This window comes from Chaetura pelagica, unplaced genomic scaffold, assembly GCF_000747805.2.
Source record: "Chaetura pelagica isolate M959 unplaced genomic scaffold, ChaPel_1.0 scaffold55, whole genome shotgun sequence".
NCBI classification, from domain to species: Eukaryota; Metazoa; Chordata; class Aves; order Apodiformes; family Apodidae; genus Chaetura; species Chaetura pelagica.
In genome coordinates, this window is record NW_009953571.1 from 654,409 (window position 1) to 665,660 (window position 11,252).

Genomic DNA, 11,252 nt, shown 5'->3' on the forward strand with positions numbered 1-11,252 from the left:
CCTTCTCTTCCATCCATGGCCGGCGTCCGGGGAGGACTCCGTCCATCAAACACCATCAACCCCCAGGCTTGAGCTCTCCTGACCCTCATCACTCTCCACTTTCTCCAGCAGCTCCGGGATTTTTTGGGACTGTTCCAGCTAAGGAGATGCTGTGGGAGTTGCTGGGGGTGAGGGGAAGCGAGAGGCTTTTGCACATATCTGAACATATTTGTATATAATTGTATATATTTTCTTATATTGTTGGTGTTTAATTAAAGCTGTGTAGTTTAGTTTTCAATCCAGCCAAGTCTCTCTCTTTTTCTCTCTCTCCTTCCCTACCTGGGTGGGAAGGGGAGGGGATTGAGAGCATTGTTGTCGAACCTGAGTCAAAGGGTCACACAAGTAAAGTAAGAAAATATGCTGCGTGGAAGACAAGAACAATAAAATAATTTCTAGAATTGCAGATTGCAAAATGTGAAGGTGGTTGAAGCAATATTGATTCTATAGATGAAAGCATCATCTGTGACTTCCTGACATTTTATTGAACAGAAAACTGAAAGCAAGACTTCCCTTATTGGTAGAAATACATGACAGAAGTCTTTGGAGACTTACCAAAGTATAGTGAGACAGTGAGGGCAAAGAGAAGAAACCTCACTATTATTTGGGGTCTTGAAAGCTGCAACCACTTCAGGGTCATGTTGTTGTGCACCTTACTGGTGGGAAATAGTGGTCACAAATAGTACGGATGTCACAAGAATCCACCCTGGGATCAAATAAGATTGTCACCTTGGGTGGCTATATATAAGTCATAGAATCACAGAATGGTTTGTGTTGGAAGGGACATAGTTCCAAAAGCCCTAGTAGTGAAAAGCTGAAGTGGATCACAGCCAGTAAAGACTGAGGGCACCAAGCCTCAGCACATGGTCCAACTGTAATTAAGGGTCTTACAGCCATGTGACACCATAACTGTTTTGGGAGATGGTCTCTACATATTTCTGAGCCTAATTATTTATTCTAGTTTAGAAGGTGTCCTGGTTTAAGCCAGGATGAAACGAATTTTCCTTTTAGTGATTTTTTGTCTTCAGTAAGCTCTCTTTTAACTAGTAGCAATTTTTCCAGCTAGTGGAATGATATATCATGCTTCTAATCACTGATTTTTTAAGTTTGGCTGAAGAAAGAAGATATAGAGGAACTCACCAGAAGGCTCTCGTAGGAACCAGTTGCCATATCGTTTAAGAGTGTACCTTAGTGATACTAATCAGTCACAAACTGGGCTCTTGATAAAGCAGGTGAGTGTTCAAAACTCCAGTTACAAGAAAGGGAAGCTTATGCTAGCATCTTTTTTCATTAAATCCCCCATGAAGTAAAATTTAAATTCATGCAGATCTAAATAGGTAGAAAATGCCATAATCAATAAGTTTTTGTCCTCTCAAGTGATTGTGTAACTACCAGCCTGGATTCTTACTATTGAGAGTCATGTAGCTGTCAGTCATAGTGATTCGGTGGAGCTACAGAGATGTAAAATGAGCTGAAAATATATTTCTTTTAAACTTGGGAGATGAGTCTTTGAAACTAGGAATACAAAGCAAACAGTAATACAGAGCACATTTTGGATTTTGAAACACTTCAGAAAGGTGGTGAATGCTAATGTGATGTTAAAAACTGCTATCTGTACATTTTAACAGTATTTTGAGTTTTCTTAGGACTCCAAATTCTCTTTTACATATCAAAATGAAGGAGCACCATTATAATCAATATCTAATTTCAATTTGTTCAAAGTAGTTTGTACACTCTCATCCTGTAGGTCACCCTGTAGCTTGAGCAGTTTCTTCTGCCTTCTCATTAGAAATCCCTAGGGAAAGCAGTGAGATCACTACAGAAAAAAGAAAGCTCTTTCCTGAAAATCTCTCCAGGTTTCCTTCGAGACCTGGCATTTCTCTGTCTAAAAAATCCTCAGTGGCCTTTCAGAACTCTTGAAGTCAGTAACTAAATTTCCATTGGTTTCAGTGAACCTACTGCTGCTCATTGATAGTACTGAAAAATGTGCCCTGTATCAAGAATGTGGGTTCATTTTCCTGCTCTTACTGCTTGTTAACTTTCACTTTCAAATAATTTAAAGGAAAAAAATATCCCTTTTAATGAAACTGGAAACAAACACGGAACTAAAACAGCAATTATAAGATTTCTGATTAAAGGGCTATGCTCAAATGTTACGAACTTAGGGAGTTACCAGCTCCCACATAGGATTTTCAGACATGGGGTTATTATCATACTTAGTATCCCCATCATACAGGTGACACTAAAAGACAAATAGACTGGGGAGCTGGCTGACATGCATTAGACAGCTTTTTGAAGAGAGCTTGAACTTTCTTATTTTCTTATTTGCTATCCTGAGCAAAAACCAGGCCCAGTTGCTACCCCTAGAACTAAGTAAGCTAATGTGTCATTAACCTTGTATAAAGCTTTCTGTTCTTTGTCTTAACCAGGCACATCTACCGCTCGTCTTTTCAAGATTTGGGAGAACATACTTGATTTTCTTCTCTGTTTCTTCATCTTCATAGTTATCTACACTTCCAAGAGAAGAATTCAAAGAGTCAAATTATCTCAACAGTTTCAAGCAACTATTTTGACCCACCTTGATGAAACAGGTGAAAAAAAGTGAATAGGTAGATACTATGATCAGTAGCTACCTCATGCATAGAGGTATGTGCTCTAATAAGAGCTCAGATAACATAGTCATGTGTTACATAGTCATGTAATTGCAAGCTGCAAATCCACAGATACCCCTGCAGATTAGTTTTGGAGCATATTAGTTTTCTATGCCATATAGCCTTAGGAATTCTTAGGCTGGCAAACACCCAATCTGTGAAGCATAGACATTGAAGATACTCTAGTGACTACATTTCACAACTGGAGGTGCTTGCTGAGAACCTGCTGCCAAATCATCAACCCAAGTGATAGTTGGCAGTGATACTGCCTACTAGCTGGCTTCCACCTTCTTCCAGGGGCAGGCAGTCCTCAAAACCAGTATTTATAGGTCACACACATCTTGTTGAGCATTTCTTTTGGGTCTCACAAGCTCATACAGAGAGCAGCTAAGCTCTCTGGTCTAAATCTAGCACCCAGGAAAAGAAAGCATGATGTTGTCAGATGAGATCTTATTCAGAGGAGACTAAACATGTCTGTTTTAGCTGTGGTTGCACTGCTTTCTCCATGTTTATCCCCAGAAATATGGGCAAGATAGACTGGTCATGGATAATTGTTTTGTTATTATTTATTACTTCAGTAAACCTGTGTGTCTCCAGACCAGTCAGACTTCTTCAGGCTTCTTCCCTTGTGTGAATCACTGTTTCGTCTGCAACACTTTTACTTTCTGAGTCAGCCACTATTCAGCACTGTCACATACTTCTAACTTTTATTTTTAGAATTGAAATTTCCTCTGAATGAAGAGGGAGACCAGATATTTTCTAGGGATGAGAAATAATAAACAATTATCCAGTAACTTAGTCCATTACCTTCCCTATACTGTGTTACTGCAATGTGAAGAATAATTCTTGTGGGAAATTGCAGGCTCCAATGCTGAAGAGGCCTCAGAAACTCTCAGGCAAAATGTTGCTACAGCTACTGCTGGATATGGAAGAACTGGCTGCTTCCTATTTGTTTTTAACACTTTTCTGTCCAACGCATTTATCCTGCTTGTTTGGTGTATTTTGTAAGTTTCTCATATCTTTATTACTGCATGTAGGCCATTAACATACTGAGATCCAGATCTGTACAATATCTAGGGTGTTATTTACATACTATTATTAACAGTATTTAATGCAATCAATAGAGAACACTGTTCCTAACATTGTGTTCTCTCCTGGTCTTGTTAAATGGTATGAAGATTCACGCTTCAAATTACAAATTTGTCTTGCAAAGAGAAAGAAGATATAACAATACAACAGAAGACAACTAACTCCTGAACTCCTGAATTTAAAAGACTACAATAAAACTTCATTGTACAAAAGGAAAAGCTGATCTGTGTATATCCATTATGACTTGTTCATAAATTCTGAGCTCATAGGTTACCTGAACCATACCTATACAGTATTCAGCTAAGGTTGCAGAAATTGTATTATGCAGCCTCAGAAAGACAACTAAGTATTATTTGGAACTGGCTTAAACAGTTGTGATGGTGCATTAGTAATTATGTACATACTGATAGTGGAGGAGGTAGAGACAAGGTTGAGTTGTTCAGTTTTATGCTAACTAGGCAGCCTTTGCTACAGGTGTGCCATAGAACATTAACATTCTTTAAGGATGCAGAACTAATAATGTGTGTCTACTTGTCAATTTCAGTAAGAGAAAATAAAAATGCACATAGGAATGATCTGATGTTCTCATCTTTCATTACAATCTTGTTATCATTATAAGAGCAGACTAACATCTTGCCTTTTGACCCTTACTGGAGTCTTTTACGTGAAATTTTTTAGTATAGAACTTTAGTGAAACACAGGTACTTTCTGTCTTTCCTAAGTACAGCCACTGTTCTTTGACAAGTCTACTGATGGTCAAAACCTAGCCTTTTATATATGTCAGTTCTCATAAAGCATAAGTAGGCCAAAGCACTCTTAGAAGACAACTTGACCATTCAGTAAACAGTACCCTTCTCTCAGATTTAATCCAAAATGGATGTTTCTTCTAAGGGAAACACCATTTGAATGTAACAGAAAGCAAATGGCTAGAAGCCTTAAGTGGAATCTTCGAGTATTTATTCCAAGAGTATTTTTTGGTTTTCCTTGAATGGCTGACTAGTTGTAGACAGCCTGTTAAAGTTAGCTCTATAATAAAGATGGTAAAGAATACAGATAGCTATTTCAAAGCATGATTTGAGTATTTATATTTTGAGGGTTTGTCTCAATATGCACCAGAGTTGACTATAGCTCTTTTGCAGAATATTATACATTCCCAGGTCTTCTTCACATCAGCAAAAGGGCTGATGCCATTTAAGTAGTGCTTAACATTTGATTTTCTTTGTGAAAGCGCATTATCAAAACTTTACTGACCTTCAACTTGTTAATAAAGCAGGTGAACTTATTACCTTCAGAGCTGCCTACTTGAAATAGAAGTAACATAGAAAAAAAGATGTACTGTATCCTAACAGCACTGATGCATAAAATTATTAAATGAGAAAAAAAGATCAACCATGATTGTACCAAGTGCTAGGTTTGCAATGTCTCTCAAGAAGTTAAAGTCTCTCTTTGCCATGGTAAACAGCTGTGCACTTGCCCCAGAGGGACTGGACTACCAAGAATTTTCCTCTGGAACCCAGAACATCATGGTACTATGTGACCTGTAACTAAAAATTCATGTGTGAAACTGCTTTGCTGCTACATTGGGTAATGTTGCAGTAATACCCTCTGTTGTTCTCCTAGTTCAACAGACCCTTTCAAGCAATCATTTTGTAGCTGTAATTGCCTTCAGTGATGGACACTTTGGGAAATCTTATTGAGATAAGAGGAACATTTCTGTATTGCCTTCACTTCGGACTGTCTTTTCCATTTCTTCTCTCTGATTCCTTGAGGTGATTCTTGCTCAAAAAGCTTTCGCAAATTGAATTATCTGTTCTTCTTTTTGAGAGCATACACATATGCTTTGTGCTTGTTCTGCTTTGACCCACACACAAAAATGAGATCACAAATGATCCCTGGCATTCTAAACAAATTACTTATTGATCTAAGAGTTGTTGTGTGTGACTTCAGCTAAGCTTCAGAATAAAAGGAAGAAGAAGAATAAATTGGTGTCAGTGGTGTATTAATTCAGAACAATAAGTTAAAGGGTTTGTCTTGATAATGGCTAAAACAGCAATTTAAAGTTTGAAAGTCTAAAGTACTACCACAAGTTGGTGATGAAAGACGGAATTACCTTGTTAAAGAGAGAAAAGATGCAGTATGCATAATATTGCTCTCGTTTAAGTGGAGTAGGAAGACAAATCCATGCAAAATCATGATGCTGACTAAATTACTAGTAGCAAGATTGTCAGAATGTTCTTTATTTCAGTTGCAGAGCTTAAACTTTAACCCTGTTGGGGTTGCCCGGGTGGACAGAAATATTCTCTGTCTTCCTTGTGTGTCATTGCAGATTTACATCTTGCGTCTTTCTGGTTTAGTAGTCACCTCAGCTATATCTGCATGTTAAAAGTCATCCTAATTCTGATTCTTTTTTTTACTGGCTCAGTACCTTTCTAACTTCAGTGAAATTCCTGAATTAAAAAAGCAACACATAAGTAAGCTAGTGTCCTGATGTGACCCTGGATAGAACCAATTTTCTTTTAGTTATTAATTTTACTGATAATACTCAATGTATGTAGTTACTGCCGTAGAATGGTATGGAGAACCAAGGCCACTGCTTGGTTCTGAGAAACATCTTACCCCCCAGAAACACAAGGGAGGAATAGACCTGCGACCACCCTGGGGGGAGGAGTGGACTGGAGAGGTGAAACAAATTGACCTATTGAATATTTCATCCCATATGCACTATACTCAGTATAAATCTGAGGGATCACAAGGGTCAAGCCTCTCTTTGTGTATGGTCCGCATCCTGAGAGGACTCCATACATTGGTCTGCCTTTGTGTTCCTGAGCGTTTCTGCAACCAGCTCCTGTCTGCAGCTGACTCCAGGAGTCAGGTTCAAGACTTTTCCAGGGCCTGCCCTGCAGCCTCAGTGATGACCTGAGCATTTTTTGAGGGGAGCAAGATACTGGGTTTGTATATATTTATATCTATTGAATGGAGTTAAAGTGAGATTTATGGGACAGATCCTGAGCTGAAATTGGTGGAGTTGTGGCAATTCTTGCAGGCTGAAAAGTGTCTAAATTTTCAGTTCTGCCACTAGACATTGACTTTTAAATAATTAACACTCTCATGACACTAAGTCAAGTTATAATAGAATGAAAATGAAACATTTTTAATGAAAAAAGCTGAATGTAAGTATTTGTTTTGGTTAAAAAAACATAAATAAGTCCTATATATTAAGATAAACAGTGAAAGTGATAGTAGGTTTGTCTGCACACTTTCCCCACTTAGAAAACATTGTGCCTGAAAGGCAAAGAGAAGGAACAAAAGCAAGCACTCTTGTAAAGATATTTGCATATTATTAAACAGCCAGCCTTTAGATAATGAAGGCATATTTACAGTGCTGCTCAAAGTGATTGTTTTAAGGCTGTTTTATGATATTAAAATATAAATAGGCTTCAATTCAACTTCACCTCTGTCAAAAAACTCAATGGAAATCCTAATTACCATTTCTCTGTGCAGATGAAAGGCAATCATATGCATGTATTGACATTCAACCACCCCTATTCCCTAAAAGGTTCACTTGTTTAGCATGACTGTCAAATCATTAACTAAGGGCATAGGCTGGTTTTGTAAATAATGCTGACTGTATTCAGTGTTACAGGAGACACTTGAGTTGTACTGTCTAGTTAAATGAAATCACCTGTACCCTCTCTAGCACTTCCAGGCATCTCATCCAGGATGTCTTTCACAAGACTTAGCTTCAGTAAATACAAATATACTCATAATTTAAACACCATGTTCTGTGATGATATTGATTAAGCTTGAAATATGGTTCAGACTCAGGTCTTTCTCTTGAATTCAGTGAAGTATTTTCTGTGCTTACCTTAGAAAATTAATGATTATAGCTCATGACTGATAGGCAATGGAATGCACTGAGAGATTTAATTTCCTCATGTGCCTAACCTTCTGTCTCTGCTGGGCATGGTTAATTTTGCTATGTTTGCTGTCAAAGAACGTTTTCACATTTGCTACTAGACCTGCTTATTATGGGAAGAGAATGAGGAAATGGCACAGTAGAGAACTACCATGAACTAACTTTTGGGATCCACACAGCCAAAGAAGAAAAAAGAAATGCTGCTATCCCTTGTGTTCTTAAAATCAATGTGTTGCCTGAGGCCAGTAATCTCTTGAGTACTCCGGCCTTCTCCAAAATTCACTTGCTAAGTTTCTTACAAAGCAAACATGATATAAACTGTTACTAATTCTTGATGTGATTTGTACAACAATGTTTTTCTTTGTTTTACAAAATCATAGACTCATTCTTGTTGGAAAAGACCTTTACAATCATCAAGTCCAACCATTAAGCTAACTCTACAAAGAGATACTGCACTTTTTAAGCAGACTGATTTATTCAAAGAGATTTAACCTACACTATTTTTATCATTATTCAAATCACTGAGTAGAAAATTTGCTTTAAACTTTAAATTCTGTTATTATTGGTGCATCCCAGCTGATTTTCTAAAGGAAGGACATTTGTTATATATGCCATCGGTTTTACTGACTCAGGAAGACATGCTAAATGTGCAGACATTGATGTAAATAATTTAGAAAGCTTAATCTATAGCCATTCAATTATCACATGTTTAGTATATTAGAAAAATATTAATTCTACATTTTTATTTATTACACATTTATTATCTTACAATTTATGCCAAGCTGCATTTAAAGAAAAGTGAAATGCCATCAAAATCATATTTTTATTTTTCATTTTGTTCCAAATCTTGATGAAGTTGGCTTTAGGCCTGACTTCATGCAAGTCTTTCCATACCACCAAGAAAGTTGTCTTAGTAGAGAGAGAAAACAGAATCTATGATTAGTGAATTCAAGAGATGGTTTCCATTCACCAGATCCTTTATCTTGCTAAAACTAGTTGATCTTCTCCTTTTTATACCCAGACTTTATTCATTGGCTGAGACAGGAAACATTTTTACCTTCAAATTTTTACTCTCCAAATTTGTTCCCTTACATGGAATTCATAAATGAAATTAACTTTTTGAATAAAGACTTCTTTTCTGTACCACAGGAAGAGGCTACAGGCATTTAGACTGAGTCAGAAAGTTAATGAAGTGGATTTCTGGAATTTGACAATTTACTTCTACTAACTTAGTGGTTTGATAAGCATTAACACTATGATAGCAAACATACTGCATTTTGTATTAGTATTTAATATGTATGCTTTTAGTACAGCAATGAATTAAGTCTTTATATAAGTTTTCATAACTTCATTATTAAATAGAAATAATTTTAATTTATTTTTAAAATCTAAGAGGTTTTTAATAATTACCTTTTATTTGGTTTGTCTTGAAGTGCTACCTTTTTTGGCAGTGAAATCCACAAAGCTCTGGGAATAAAACATACAAAGAACGACGTGTTTCAATGTTGCAGACTAATATATCAGGTTTTAATATAGACAAAAGTCTCCTTTTACTTTCCTTGTAAAGACAATACAAGCATAGGAAAATAAATGTTTCTTTGGTCATATTTGTTCCATTCTCACATCATCAGTCAGTAACACACGTGGTGGAAATAACATAGATGGGATTTGGAATCTAGCCTGGCTAAAAAGATCTGACAGAAGAAATATTCTGAAGTGAGCCAGTGTGTTCTGCACCTTCTTATCAGGGAGCAGATTTAGTACCCCATGATCTCACTCTGAGTGCTACCTTCCAACTTCCAAACCCAAAAGTTTACAGTGCCATCAGTTTGGAAATATGGTGAGAACAATTTACAGTATTTGAGAGAGTGCTACAAGCCATCTTAACCTCTTTAAGTTCAGAGGAAATGAGTTCTTATCACTGTTACCAAGCTGTGAAAGCCTTGCTTTGAATTGCACAAGCCATCTTAACCTCTTTAAATTTGCAGTTCAGAGGAAATGAGTTCTTACCACTTTTACCAAGCTGTGAAAGCCTTGCTTTGAATTGCAAAAGCGTGTCACAACAGTGCATGAATAATGTGGAAATATTCTGCAATCTCTAACACTAGAGAAAAGAACTGGAAGCCTCAGAGCTGACAGGGCAGCCTAGGACCTTGACAGCATCTGAGGGCAGTTCAGAAGATTAGAGATTCAGAAGATTAGAGATTCTTTGGAGATTTGGAGGCTTGGGTAAAACATTTCTCTTTTTGCTAAGCCAATTTTTCTTTTTTCAAGAATGTTAGTGTTTCAAAGGCATAAGGAAGAAGAATATTAAAATTTGCTAAGAAAGAAATTATTTTAACATTTTCAGATGAGAGATATTTAATGATCCAAACTACTCTGAAGTCTGAAAAGATAAGCTTGAAAAATGAGTGGAATGGCTCCTGCCTGTAGCAATTGGGTATTTGTTCTTGACTGGAACCCATTTACAGAGCTACCTTGAAAACAAGCATTATAGGTAAGAAAGTCAGTATGTATATGTTACAATAAAAAGATCAGATTTGTGTCAGGGACAGGACAAGGGTTCCGACAGGACAAAGGCTCAAACAGAACCTTTGCTTTTCGAGGGATAAGACAGCATTGGCATAACAGGACAGCAGTAGTGAAAACTCAGTGGCAGCAGTCTGTGACACATGGAAGGAGAAGCTAGGGAATCCAGCAAAAAGGGAAAGGGTTTGTCTAAATGGAGCAGAACCACAACATAAACCAAATGTAAGCACACTTTAAAGTCATATCCCAAAAAGTACTCCTGTGTCAGATAATGGTTGAAGAGAAAAGAAGGGACCTTTACTTAGTACACACCAAACTGGGTAATTACAAAAATCTGAATATTTTTTTTCTAGTGTTTCCACTGATTCAATCTAAGATGCTGGACAAATTATTTTTTTAAGTACAAACAGTCCCTAGAAAAGGGTGATAGTATTGTACTTGGCTGCTGCACTGGGCTCTCCTGATTAACTTATGGCTTATAAACACTTTGAGATGGCACTCAGCTGAAAAATGTTTTAGAAAGAAAAGGGTGTAAAATGCATATGACTTCTGTGTTTGTGCTAGATTTTCAGTAATTAAAACTGGCAGTATATCTACTATGTGATTATTAATAGAATCATAGAATCACTTATGTTGGAAAAGACCTTTAAGATCATGAGTCCAACCATTGAATCAACTCTACCAAGTTCAGCACTAAGCCATGTTCCCAAGCCCCATGTCTAGATGACCTTTAAACACATTCAGGGATGGTGACTCAACCTGCTTTGTTGCCCTTCTTTGGACATGATCCAGAACCTTGATGTATTTCTTGTACTGAGGTGCCCAAACTGGACACTGTATTTGAGGTGCGGCCTCACCAATGCCCAGTACAGAGGGACAATCGCCTCCCTGGCCCTGCCTGCTGCACTATTTCTAATACAGGCCAGGGTGCCATTGGCCGTCTTGGCCATCTGGGCACACTTCTGGCTCATATTCAGCTACCTATCAATCAAAACTCCCAGGTCCCTTCCCTCTGTGCAGCTTTCCAGCCA